This window comes from Perognathus longimembris, chromosome 1, assembly GCF_023159225.1.
Source record: "Perognathus longimembris pacificus isolate PPM17 chromosome 1, ASM2315922v1, whole genome shotgun sequence".
NCBI lineage: Eukaryota > Metazoa > Chordata > Mammalia > Rodentia > Heteromyidae > Perognathus > Perognathus longimembris.
The window spans coordinates 161209754-161222513 of NC_063161.1; positions in this window are offsets into that span (position 1 = coordinate 161209754).

Here is a 12760-nt window from a genome sequence, read left to right on the forward strand (position 1 = left end):
CCCGACTTGGAATGCATGCTCAGCCACACTTCCCCCTTTTGCACTGGTGTGTGTGTGTGTGTGTGTGTGTGTGTGTGTGTGTGTGTACCAGTGCTGGGGCTTGAACCCAGAGCCAGGGAGCTCACGGTTGGAACTCTGCCGGTGAAGCCATAGCTCTGGGTGTGGCAATCTGTCGGTTCATTGGCGACGAGAGCCCCACGGACTTTCCCGCCCGGGCGGCCTTGGAGCCGGGGGATCCCCAGATCTCCGCCTCCCCAGCGGCCAGGGTCGCACCGGCGTCTGGGGACGGGCCTGGCTCTCACCGGGCCTGTGGCTCCCGGAGACCCGGAGCTGGGAGGTGGCGGTGCCCAGTCCCCGCCAAGCCCGCGGCTGCTCGGGGAGAGGGGCCGGGCCGAGCCGGGAGGGAGGCGGCGCCTGGGCTCCGCGGTCCCCACGTCGCCCGTGGGTCCCCCGGGCCGGCCTGGGCCCCAGGGCCCGGCCCCTAGGACAGAAGAGCCAGGAGCTGTGAGACGCACGAGGGGAAGGAGGGCAGCCCCCCCCACCCCCCACCCCCCCGCCGCGGCCCCCCTCCCCCCAGGCCCTCGCAGGAAAGGCCGGCGGGCCGGGACAAAAGGCGGACGTGCGGAGGGCCATGTGCGCCTTATCAGGGCCTGCACTCGGCGCCCCGGCCCGCGCGGAAATGCTTCTCCCTGCCCGCCTTCCTGTCGCCCCCGCCCCAGCGGCGCAGCGGCGCGGGCGGAGGGGCCACACCTGCCCCCGGCGGGGGAGGGGACCCCCCCCCCCCCAGCCGTGCGCGGGCCCGGGCCTCCGGTGGAATCCGGGCAAAGCACCCGGGTTCCTTCCGCGGGCGTCTGCCACCGGACCCCATGTTTCCCCCACTCGTCCGATGTGGAAACTGAGGCCCAGCACCACTGTAACCGTTCCTGTACGTGGGGGGGGGGGGGGCTGCTGCGTCCTCAGGGGCAGGGTGAGGGCAAACACCCCGCCCCTCTGCCCCCGGGGGGCCGCACCGAGTTGCCTGGCCTTTCCCGGCTTCCTCCCACCCTGGGTATAAGCCACAGAGCCCTCTCCCCGCAAGGGGGCAAAGGGGAGCAGGCGGGTTGTGGGGTGCCCAGGGGGGCAGTGGTGTCCCCCAGCGGACCAGACCCGGGTTAGGAGGGGGTGACTGGCCCCCCTGGGCCTGGGCTTCCCTCCCCGCACCCCAGACCTGGGTTAGAAGGGGGTGACTCCCGGGGGTTAGGAGGGGTGACTCCCCGGGGGTTAGGAGGGGGTGACTCCCCAGCCCAGGCCTCCCTGGGCCACCCCGCTTTGTGTGTTTGTTTCTACGCTAGTCCCAGGCTTGAGCTGGGCCTGGCGGCCCCCCCAAGCTTCTTCACTGGGGAATGCTGCTCTGCCCTGTGAGCCGCACCTCCGGTTCCGACCTCTCGCTGGCTCCTGGGGCTGGGCGTCTCTCCTGACTTTTCTAGCCAGGGTGGCCCCAAACCACAGCTTTGGGTCTCGGCCTCCTGAGAGCTCAGATTACAGGCGTGAGCCCCCGGCGCCCCGCTCGGCCAAGGCTGGCCCTGAACCCGCGCTCTTGCCACGCCTGCCTCCGGATGGCTGGGGTGAGAGGCCTGGACCCCCCTGCCCAGCGGCACGGCCCCCACGGCTGCTGAAGAACAAGGAGGGGGGGGCTCCCTGGGGCCTGTGACTTAGCCTAAGGCCAGGCCGGCCCAGCCTCCGGCCACCTGCAGGGGCTGCCCTGGCCAGCCTGTCCGTGAAGCCCGACACAGAGACGGGGAGACAGGGCCAGGGCCAGGGCCAGACGTTAAAACCAGAGCGTGGCTGTGGCTCCGGCGTGCGATCCCAGCTACCTAGGAGGCAGATCTGGGGATCACGGTTCAAAGCCTGCAGGGCAGGAAACTCCGAGACGCTCTTATCTCCAATCAACCACCCAAAAGCTGTAAGTGGAGCCATGGCCCAAGTGGTAGAGCGCCAGCCTTGACCCATCCTAAGGGACAGCATCTCAGGCTCGAGTTCAAGCCCCTGCGCAAAACATACACCAGAAAACAAACTTCAAGATCCGCTGAGCTACCCTCCCCCTATACCTGCCCTTATTTATTTTTAAATTTTAATGAACTCATTTATGTTTTGTGTCAGTCCTGCGCAAGGCTTGAACTCAGGGCCTAGGCACCGTCCCTAAGCTTTTTTGCTGACATCCTACCGCTTGAGCCACAGCTCCGGGTCTGGCTTTTTGGTGCTTGGTTGGTGATCAGGGCCCCAAGGGCTTTCCTGCCCAGGCTGGCTTCAAACTTAGATCCTCTGCGCTCAGCCTGCTAAGTAGCTGGGATTCCTAGCCGGAGCTACAGGCGTCCGGCCTCCGCCTCCTTTCACAGGCTGAGTTACAAAGACACAGAGACATGCGGGGCTCTCCACCTCTGTCCCCTGCTCGAAATGGTAAAAAGCTGCCATCTTTATAAATGGTGGGGCCCGCAGGCGTTGCTCCTCTGGGAAGGAAGGTGCCTCTAAACCCCGCCTAGCGGCCCTGCGTGGCGGAGGCCCAGGGCCCTCTCCCTGCTCCACAGGGGTGAGAAGCTGGGGTCTGGGCCCCAGGGCCCTCATGCGAGCAGCAGAACCGCAGCCCCCCCCTTGCCCCCCCAGAAGGAGACAGGGCTGCCACCCCCTCAAACGCAACCGCCGCGTGGGGCACAGGAAAGGGCTCTTTCTCCGGTTCTCTCTACCTTGGCCCTGTTTTACTGAAACAAACACTGTGTGTGTGTGCGCGTGCACGCGCACGTGCGCCTGTGTGCACGCGCGCCACCGCGTCGACCTCAGGGTCTGGGCGCCGTCCCTAATTCTTTCTGCTCGCGCTCTGCGGCTTGAGCCCCTCTCGGTTCTGGCTTCTGGGGCGGGTTGGAGTTTCCCGCCCGGACTGGCTGCGTCGTCCTCGGCCCTGCGCCCCGCGAGCGGCTGGGCCGGCAGGCGTGAGCCCGGCCCTCCCGTCGGTGAGCCCGGGGGCGCCGCGCAGGGTCAGCCGCCGCGGGGAGGGAGCCCCCACCGGCCCCGCCGCGCGCCAGGCCCCGGGACGCGGCCCGAGGAGGAGCCGCGGCCCTGCGGCTGCCCTGTGGGAGGACAGAGGACGCCCCCCCGCCCCCCCCCCCGCTAACCTCGCCCGCCGGGGAGCCTGGAACGTGCCGGGAGCCCTGCCCTCCCCCGCCCCGCCCCCCCCCCCCCCAGACCGGTCTGTGGGGTGCGAGCCAGCGCACGCCTGACCCCGCTCCCTCCCCGGTGCTGGAAGGAAGAAGGCTGTCGCCCGCCCGGGGGGTCGGAGCGCGAGCCCCACACCCAGGCTCGAGGGCCGGGGGGGCAGGGGCAGGGCGGGGGGGGGTGGCTCTGGGCCACGGGCCCTGGGGACCGCTCCCACCCCACCGGAGCCCGGCCGACGCCTGCAGTTCCCAGGCCGCTCACAAGGGGGCGCGCTCTCCCCACGAGGCCGGGACCCAAGGCGGCGCCACCAGCCCAGGGCTGGGCTTCGGGGAGAGCCTGGGGGGGGCAGGCCTGGGCTTCGGGGAGAGCGGGGGGGGGGGGGGGGCAGGCCTAGGCTTTGGGGAGAGCCGGGAGGGGCAGGCCTAGGCTTCGGGGAGAGCCTGGGGGGGAGGAGCCCAGGCCTGGGCTTTGGGGAGAGCCTGGGGGGGGCAGGCCTAGGCTTCGGGGAGAGCCTGGGGGGGAGGAGCCCAGGCCTGGGCTTTGGGGAGAGCCTGGGGGGGGCAGGCCTAGGCTTCGGGGAGAGCCTGGGGGGGAGGAGCCCAGGCCTGGGCTTTGGGGAGAGCCTGGGGGGGGCAGGCCTAGGCTTTGGGGAGAGCCGGGGGGGGCAGGCCTGGGCTTCGGGGAGAGCGGGGGGGGCAGGCCTAGGCTTTGGGGAGAGCCGGGGGGGGCAGGCCTAGGCTTCGGGGAGAGCCTGGGGGGGGGGAGGAGCCCAGGCCTGGGCTTTGGGGAGAGCCTGGGGGGGCAGGCCTAGGCTTTGGGGAGAGCCGGGGGGGGGCAGGCCTAGGCTTCGGGGAGAGCCTGGGGGGGGGAGGAGCCCAGGCCTGGGCTTTGGGGAGAGCCTGGGGGGGCAGGCCTAGGCTTTGGGGAGAGCCTGGGGGGGGGGAGGAGCCCAGGCCTGGGCTTTGGGGAGAGCCTGGGGGGGCAGGCCTAGGCTTTGGGGAGAGCCTGGGGGGGGGAGGAGCCCAGGCCTGGGCTTTGGGGAGAGCCTGGGGGGGCAGGCCTAGGCTTTGGGGAGAGCCGGGGGGGGCAGGCCTAGGCTTCGGGGAGAGCCTGGGGGGGGGAGGAGCCCAGGCCTGGGCTTTGGGGAGAGCCTGGGGCCCCGTAGCATGGGAGAGGTGGGGAGCGCGTGGCAGGCTGGCAGCTCTGGCAGCCTGTGTGGGCCTTGCTTCCCCAAGGCCCTTCAGACCTACCGGGCCCCAGACGGGCTCTGCCCAGAGAGGCAGGGACCCCCAGTCCACAGAGGAACAGGCAGGGACCCCCAGTCCACAGAGGGACAGGCAGGGACCCCCAGCCCACAGAGGGACAGGCAGGGACCCCCAGCCCACAGAGGGACAGGCAGGGACCCCCAGTCCACAGAGGAACAGGCAGGGACCCCCAGTCCACAGAGGAACAGGCAGGGACCCCCAGCCCACAGAGGGACGGGCAGGGACCCCCAGCCCACAGAGGGACGGGCAGGGACCCCCAGTCCACAGAGGAACAGGCAGGGACCCCCAGTCCACAGAGGGACAGGCAGGGACCCCCAGCCCACAGAGGGACAGGCAGGGACCCCCAGCCCACAGAGGGACAGGCAGGGACCCCCAGTCCACAGAGGGACAGGCAGGGACCCCCAGTCCACAGAGGGACAGGCAGGGACCCCCAGTCCACAGAGGAACAGGCAGGGACCCCCAGTCCACAGAGGAACAGGCAGGGACCCCCAGCCCACAGAGGGACAGGCAGGGACCCCCAGTCCACAGAGGAACAGGCAGGGACCCCCAGCCCACAGAGGGACGGGCAGGGACCCCCAGTCCACAGAGGAACAGGCAGGGACCCCCAGCCCACAGAGGGACGGGCAGGGACCCCCAGCCCACAGAGGGACGGGCAGGGACCCCCAGTCCACAGAGAGGAGGGCAGGGACCCCCAGTCCACAGAGGGACGGGCAGGGACCCCCAGTCCACAGAGAGGAGGGCAGGGACCCCCAGTCCACAGAGAGGAGGGCAGGGACCCCCAGTCCACAGAGAGGAGGGCAGGGACCCCCAGTCCACAGAGGGACGGGCAGGGACCCCAGTCCACAGAGGGACGGGCAGGGACCTCCAGCCCGCAGAGAGGAGGGCAGGGACCCCCAGCCCTCAGAGAGACGGGGGGCAGGGGCCCCTCCCTCCAGGCCTTCCGGTCAGGGTCTCTGCCTGAGATCCCACCCCCCACAAGAGCCAGCTGGCCTGTGTGGAGCTGAGGGGCTTGGGGAGCTGGCCTGCGTGGGAGCCCCCGGCCGTGCCCCCTCCCCCCCAGCCTCCCCAAGGCCCAAACCCCACCTGAGTCTCTGGGAGGTGAAGGTGGGAAACCGCAGGCAGCGCCGCACCCCGGTAGCCCTGGGGGGGTGGGGGGTGGAGGTGTGTCATGTCTCACCTGGTGGGAAGGGGCTGCAGGCCCAGGGCCCAGGGGGGGGCTTCCCCTTCGGGGGGCGCAGAGCGCAAGCCTGTCTGTCCTTGCAGCGGGGTTGGGGATGGGGGGTTCAGAGGGCAGGAGGGGGGGTGTGGGAGCGGGTGGGGAGGGAGGGTGGCTACCCCGGGTCCCGGCAGGACGGCGACTGGACGGTGAGGAGCGCGGTTCAGAGCCAGGCGGGAACGTCCCCGGGAGACGCTCATCGCCGACGAACCGCTCAGGAGCCAGAGGGGCGCTGCAGCTCGAGGGCTGGAGCGCGGGGCTGGAGCACAGAGGGGCTCAGGGACAGCGCCCAGGCCCCGAGTTCAAGCCCCACAACCGACACAACGAGACAGAGCATGCAGCAGTTGTACTGGGGGGGGGGGGCGGGGGGGCGTGTCGCTGTGACATGTCTGCCTCCAGTGACGTTCTCTTCATTAATTCCTATTATTTGAAGATAAATCTTCCTGGGACGGCGTGTTCAGGCCGTGTGCTCTGAGCAGGGGCTCCAGGAGCCCTGGAGCCCCTTCCTGTCACCAAGCTGTCCCTCCCCCTCCCCCCCTCCCCCCCCCCCCCCCGGCCACCGCGGGCCCTCGGCGAGGTGCTGGAAAGGCCACGCGGAGTGGCCAGGCGCGGCAGACGCGGGGCTGAGTCCTCCCGGCCGCCCGCGCGGGGCCGCCTTCCCACGGGGGCGCTCTGTGAGACGGGGGGCCCCACGCCCCCTCCCCAGGCCCTGCCACGCAGCCCGAGCTGGGCGCCCGCGCGCCTCTGTGGGCGAGCCCCCGACACAAACGGTTCCCACCCGCCCCACCGAGGCAGCGGTCCCGTGGGCGCGCCACCGGCCCCCACCGCCCCTGAGGTCACAGGTCACGGGGATGCCCCCCCGACATCGGCTCTCCTGAGGTCACAGGTCACGGGGGTGACCCCCGACATCGGCTCTCCTGAGGTCACAGGTCATGGGGGTGCCCCCCGGGCATCGGCTCTCCTGAGGTCACAGGTCACAGGGGTGCCCCCCCACATCGGCTCTCCTGAGGTCACAGGTCACGAGGGTGACCCCCGGCATCGGCTCTCCTGAGGTCACAGGTCACAGGGGTGCCGGGCCCCAGCGTTGGCTCTCCTGAGGTCACAGGTCACGGGGGTGACCCCCGACATCGGCTCTCCTGAGGTCACAGGTCACGGGGGTGCCCCCCGGGCATCGGCTCTCCTGAGGTCACAGGTCACAGGGGTGCCCCCCCACATCGGCTCTCCTGAGGTCACAGGTCACGGGGGTGCCCCCCCCCACGTTGGCTCTCCTGAGGTCACAGGTCACGGGTGCACCAGGGGCGCTGTTGGCAGTTGTGCCAGGCTCCGTGGAGGCTAGCAGAACCTCCTTTTTCTGAGGTGCTGGGAGCCCAGTCAACAAGGCCAGCCAAGCCCTCGCCCCGGGGCTGAGCCGCCTCCCCAGCCCCGTCCCTCTGTGCGGACTTTGTGCTCTAATCAGGGCTTCACCCGTGGGGTTTTTTTTTTTTTTTTGCCAGTCCTGGGCCTTGGACTCAGGGCCTGAGCACTGTCCCTGGCTTCTTCCCGCTCAAGGCTAGCACTCTGCCATTTGAGCCACAGCACCGCTTCTGGCCATTTTCTGTGTATGTGGTGCTGGGGAATCGAACCCAGGGCCTCATGTACACGAGGCAGGCACTCTTGCCACTAGGCTATATCCCCAGCCCCTGGGCGTCACCGGGTTGGGCCAGGGCCACCTACGCTGGGGAGAGCAAGGGCTTCACTCGGTCTCATCCCGCGCCGCCGCCCCAGGCGTGCCCACCATGCCCGAGCCCAGCCCGGCCGCCTGGACCCGACCCCCGACCCTCACCCGACCCCGGCTCGGCCTTCCGTGCCGGGCGGGCTCCCCTGGCCGCGGGGGGGAGCTCGAGGCCGACGCCCCTCCTCCGCAAGGCCGAGGGGCGAGCCAGGGCGCGCGGGGCCACGCGACCGCATCCACCACCCGACCCCGCACTCACGCTGCTTCTGCGAGCGCAGGGCGCACCCGCACCCACACGGGGCACACTCGAGAGCGCAGACACGCGCGGGGGCACAGGGGGGCGCTGATGACACCCGTGTTCACACAGGGCTCTAGGAAAAGCTCGCCCCCCCCCCCCCGGGTCAGGCTCCCACTCTAGGAAAAGCTCGCCCCCCCCCCCCGGGTCAGGCTCCCACTCTAGGAAAAGCTCGCCCCCCCCCCCCCCGCCCCGGGTCAGGGTCCCAGTCATCAAACCACAGCCCGGTGAGGTTCAGCTCCGATCCCGGGCTCCAGGCGCGGGGCAGCGGCCGTCCTCGAGGGAGGCGAGGCCTCGCGGGCCGTGCCTCCCCACCCCGTGGCCCGTGAACCCCGTGGTGGGGGAAGGGGCCGCGGTCAGGTCCCGAGGCCCCCGGCTCGGTCAAGAGGTTAAGATGGGTCTGGTTCACGGACGGAGTTTTGGAGAGAGGGCGGCGCTGGGGTTGGACGGGGTCCCCACGCCTGCTCAGAGGAGGAGCCCTGGGCGAGGGTCAGGGCGCGGCACCGGCCGGGCGGCCCCCACGACGCCCCGTCAGGGCACGGTGACAGCCCCAGGGAGGGCTGGGGGGGTGGGGGAGCGCCTTCCTCCCTCTCCCCCTCCCCTGCGTGCTCCTCCCCCCCTCCGTCCTTGCCCCTGCCGGGGTCACCCCCCTGCCTGCTAGGCGGGCAGCGTGCCTCAGAGCTGCAGCCGCGACGGCAGCTCCCCCAGCCCCGCTCCTGCCCCTGCGCGTGCCGGGGTGTCAGGCGGGCGCCCCGGCCCGGGCTGAAACGGCCCCTCGACGTCCGCAGCAGTCCCGGAGGGCGGGGGCAACCACTGTCTCTCTAGGGGCGCTGCGGCTCCAGGGGTGGAGCCGAAGGGCTCCGGGATGGAGCCCAGGCCCCGAGTTCAAGCCCCACCGCCCGCAAAAACAAACACACGCACAGCATAGGCCTCGCTCTCCCACCACCCGACCAGCCTTCCCGAGCGGCTCCTCCGCCGTCTGTCCGCTTGTTTTCTTTGCTCTCCTTTCTGGCCGTGCCGGGGCTTGAACTGCAGGCCAGCGGCGCCCCCCCCCCCCCCCCCGCCGCGCATGGCGTCATCCGCAGGGCCGGCGCTCCGCCTCCTCTTCCGTGGACCCGGCGGGGGCGGTTCTGCCCCCCCTCCCCGGGGCTGGACGCGGAGGGCGGGTCTGTGCCACCGCCTGCGCCCCCCTGACTTTCTGGGGGAGGGGGTGTGGAGCCAGGGGGCGCAGAGCCGACCGCCGGCGCCCCGTGACCCAGCGGCCCGAGCCCCGAGCCCCTGGACATCCGTGCCGGCCGGGACCTGTGGAGCGCCCGCAGTACCGCCGCGTGCCACCGGGGGGCGCCAGAGGCGGGGAAACCGGCCGTGCGGGGGGCGGGGGGGGGGCTGAGGGTTCCGGCGCGAGGCTGCGGGCGTTTCTGTTGTGCCAAGGTGTGCGGGCGTGGCAGGTGTGCCCGGCGCCTTCAGCCCGGGAACCCAAACAAATCAGAGCCGCGGCATATGGCCGGCGGGTCTTTGCCCAGAAGAAAGAGCGAGGAGGCCGCCAAGTGCCATCCCCGGCCTGGGCCCTGCCCTGTCTCAGGGCCTGGGGTGAGGGCTCCCGGGCGGCCGGGCTGAGGGCTCCCAGGCTGAGGGCTCCCGGGCTGAGGGCTCCCGGGCGGCCGGGCTGAGGGCTCCCAGGCTGAGGGCTCCCGGGCTGAGGGCTCCCGGGCTGAGGGCTCCCGGGCGGCCGGGCTGAGGGCTCCCGGGCTGAGGGCTCCCGGGCGGCCGGGCTGAGGGCTCCCGGGCTGAGGGCTCCCGGGCTGAGGGCTCCCGGGCTGGTCTGAGCAGTAGCCAGGTCTGGCATCTAGGCTGGAAAGAATGTCAGATCCTGGTGTTGCTGGGGAAACCGAGGTGCCGCAAGGCAGTGTTGGGGACCATGCTCACTGAGGACAGCAGGCACACGGTGCCATTGGTCCAAGGCCCCAAGCAGGAAGCAGGCTTCCAGGGACCGCACATCGGGGCCCAGATGCATGCCGTGTGCCCTGACTTCCAGGTCTGCACACCCGTGCGTTTGGGGCTGGGGCAGCTGGGTGCTGGGTGCTGGGTGCTGGGTGCTGGGGCAGCTGGGTGCTGGGTGCTGGGTGCTGGGGCAGCTGGGTGCTGGGTGCTGGGTGCTGGGGCAGCTGGGTGCTGGGTGCTGGGGCAGCTCTGTACTGGGGGATGACGGTGTGCAGGCTTCCTCTGGGAGCCAAGGGGCCCTGGCCTCCTCCTCTGAGAAGTGGGGTACGGTTCCCGCTTCGGCCTGCAGGGGGCCCGTGGGGGCTGTGTTGCGAGGCTGTCCTGGGGTCCGGGGCAGAGGCCGGGCGGAGGGCGGAGGGCAGCCGGGCGTGGCGGCGGCTGCGGAGGCCGGGATGGCGGGGTGCCGCTGGGGGGTGGCGGGCTCCCCGGGGCCTGAGGGGGGCTCTGCCCGCAGGGGCGAGGCCGGGCAGAGGCTGCTGTGGAAGGGGCAGGGCCGGTGGGGGGAGCTGGGCCGCGCTCCTTCCCAGATGATGTTCTCCGCCCCGGTGCCCACTCCTCCCGCCCCCCGCGATCTTCACTGGACAGGAGGGGAGACCGAGGCACGGGGCCTGGACGCCCCTGGATCTGCCCAGCGCTCAGAGACCTCCCTCACCGCCCACCCCCAGCGCCCCAGGCCCCGGCCCGGAGCCTCCCCTCCACACCGCTCCCCCCTCCTCTCCTGCTCTGGGATGCAGACCCGGCGCTGCCCCCCCCCCGCCCCCCGTCCTGGATGCGGGGCACTGTGGGCCCGGCCGCGGGCACACGGAGTTCCGGCACCCAGCCACCACGCGGGGCCCTCGAGCTCAGGCCCCGCCGGGTCCCTGTACCCCTGCCAGGCCCAGGGTTCGGGACCCAGGAGACCTTCAGGACGCAGATAACCCAGCTTCCTTTAAATTCAGGACAAGCAAGCGCCTTAACACAGAGCCGGCACAGACACAGCGGGCGGCGTGGGCCGCCGGAGGGAGGGCGGGTAGATAGGGCCGCAGGGCCCCGCCGCCCCCGCCGCGCGGCAGCCCGGGGTGCGACGCCCGGACCCCGCGGACCCCCCAGCCGGCGCCCGGCCCCCCCGGAGCCCACGCGGCCCCCATGGCGTCGGACGGCGTGCACCCCTGGGGGGGGCAGGTGCAGGAGGCCCCAGGAAGCTGCGGGGCCGGGCGGGCTTTGAAGCCACCCAGAGGCCCGTAAACTGACTCACGAGCGTGATGAACCCCAATAAACCCAGAAAGGAAAAGGGCTTCCTCAGAAGGCGTGGGAAGCGCTGGGCACCGGTCTCCCGAGCCTGGGAGGCCCGGCCGGCTCCGAGCCGGGGGCCTGGGTGTGGGGTGGCCCTTCCGTCCGGCCCCCTCACCTGTGTGACGCCAGCGCCCCATCTCGTCCACAGAGGCTGGAGCCGGGGTGACGTGACACCTGAGGGCCGTACGCGTCCCCCCCACAATTCTGTGACTGTGAGCGTCCCGTGTGGACGCTGGGAAATGACACCGTTGCCCAAGGCTCTGGAAGTTTCCAGATGTCTTACCCAGCAAGCTGCAGGCCTCGTCCACTCCCTGGAGGGCTTCTGATGGGCCCCGCGGCCTCCAGGAGGTCCCCACGCAGCCCTGTCTGTCCTGCCCAGAGCCCAGCGCCCAGAGCCCAGCGCCCAGAGCCCAGCGCCCAGAGCCCAGCGCCCAGCGCCCAGAGCCCAGCGCCCAGCGCCCAGAGCCCAGGCCTGGCCAGCCGAGGATTCTCCCGGTGCTCCTAGCCGGGCCCGGGGAGTGGCCAGTTCAGGCTGCGGGCGCGGGCAGCGCAGGGCTGCTCCTGGGCTTCCCGGTGAGCGAGCCACACCTTGCTGGAGGGGAGGGAAGCCGGCCATGTCAACACCTCGGCTTGCACCTGCCACCTGGTGCCCGGGGGTCGGGCGGCGGCCTGCTGGGGGCCCTGCCGAGGCTCCCGCCCGGGGCTGGGCACGCCCCTCCTGCCCCCCCCCCCTCGTCTCCTGACCTCCGGGCCGTCGGAGCTCTCCCTGGAAAACAGGGAGCCGATAAGAGGCAGCGATTAGAGGGCAGCTCAGCTCTGGATAAACAACCTCGCTCCCCCAGCTCAGATCCCAGCTCAGACTACAGGGAGAAGGGGGCGCGGCGGGGGCCGTGCCCGAGTGCCCCCGCCGGTCCCTGCCCCTCCTTCGTAGGTCCCCCCCCCTCCCCGGCCACCCCTGGGGCACAGGACAGTGTCCCCGTTCGGGCTCAGGCAGGCAGGCAGAGCGCGTGCTCGGAGGTCGCTGGCCGGCGGGCCGGGCCGCTCGGGGGGCGGCTGGGAGGACCCGCTGTGCCCCGCGGGGCCGGCGGGGAGGGCCCGGCGCGGAGCAAGCTCTCTGCCCCCCTGCCGGCCGGCCCCGGCCTCTTCCAGGCCCACGGCCTGGCCTCCCTCCGGACCCACCACGGCCAGGACCGGAGGACAGATCCGTCCGCCGGCCCGTCTGCGGCGGGGCCTCTGCGCACAGCCCCCGGGCGCCGCGGAGGGCGAGATCAGCCCGCCCGCGGTCAGGGGCCAGGCTCTGGCCGAGGGCCCGTCCGGCCTGTGGCCGGGAGAGGACGCTGCTCGCCCCCCCCCCCCGCCCCGTCTGAGCTCTGTAGCCACCTAGGCGGCGTCAGGGTCAGACTCCGTGTGGGACCGCGGCTCAGCCTGCAGCTGCCATCAGGAGTGGGCTCGGGCTGCTGGGGGGGGGTCAGAGGTCAACCTCGATGAGGACCAGGGCTCAGCCTGCGGACAGGACGAGGAGGGGTCGGGATGCCCGGGGCTGTGCGCGTGTCAGCGGTCTCGGGGGTCCCCGAGGCCGGGGCGGGGGGGGGGGTCCCCGCCTGGCCGGGCCGCACTGCCCCGGCGCCCGCCGGCTCCCCGGTGATCCCGGGTCAGGTTTCGGCAGCTGAACTCCGCTTCCTCTTCGGATCAGCGCGTTCTTGGCCAGCGCCCAGCCGCGGCCTCCCCGGGGGGAGAGGCCCGGTCCCGCCGGCCGCATTCCCACGCCCGCCTGGGAGGGGCCCAGAGCGCCGGGGGTGTCCGGGGGCCGCCTC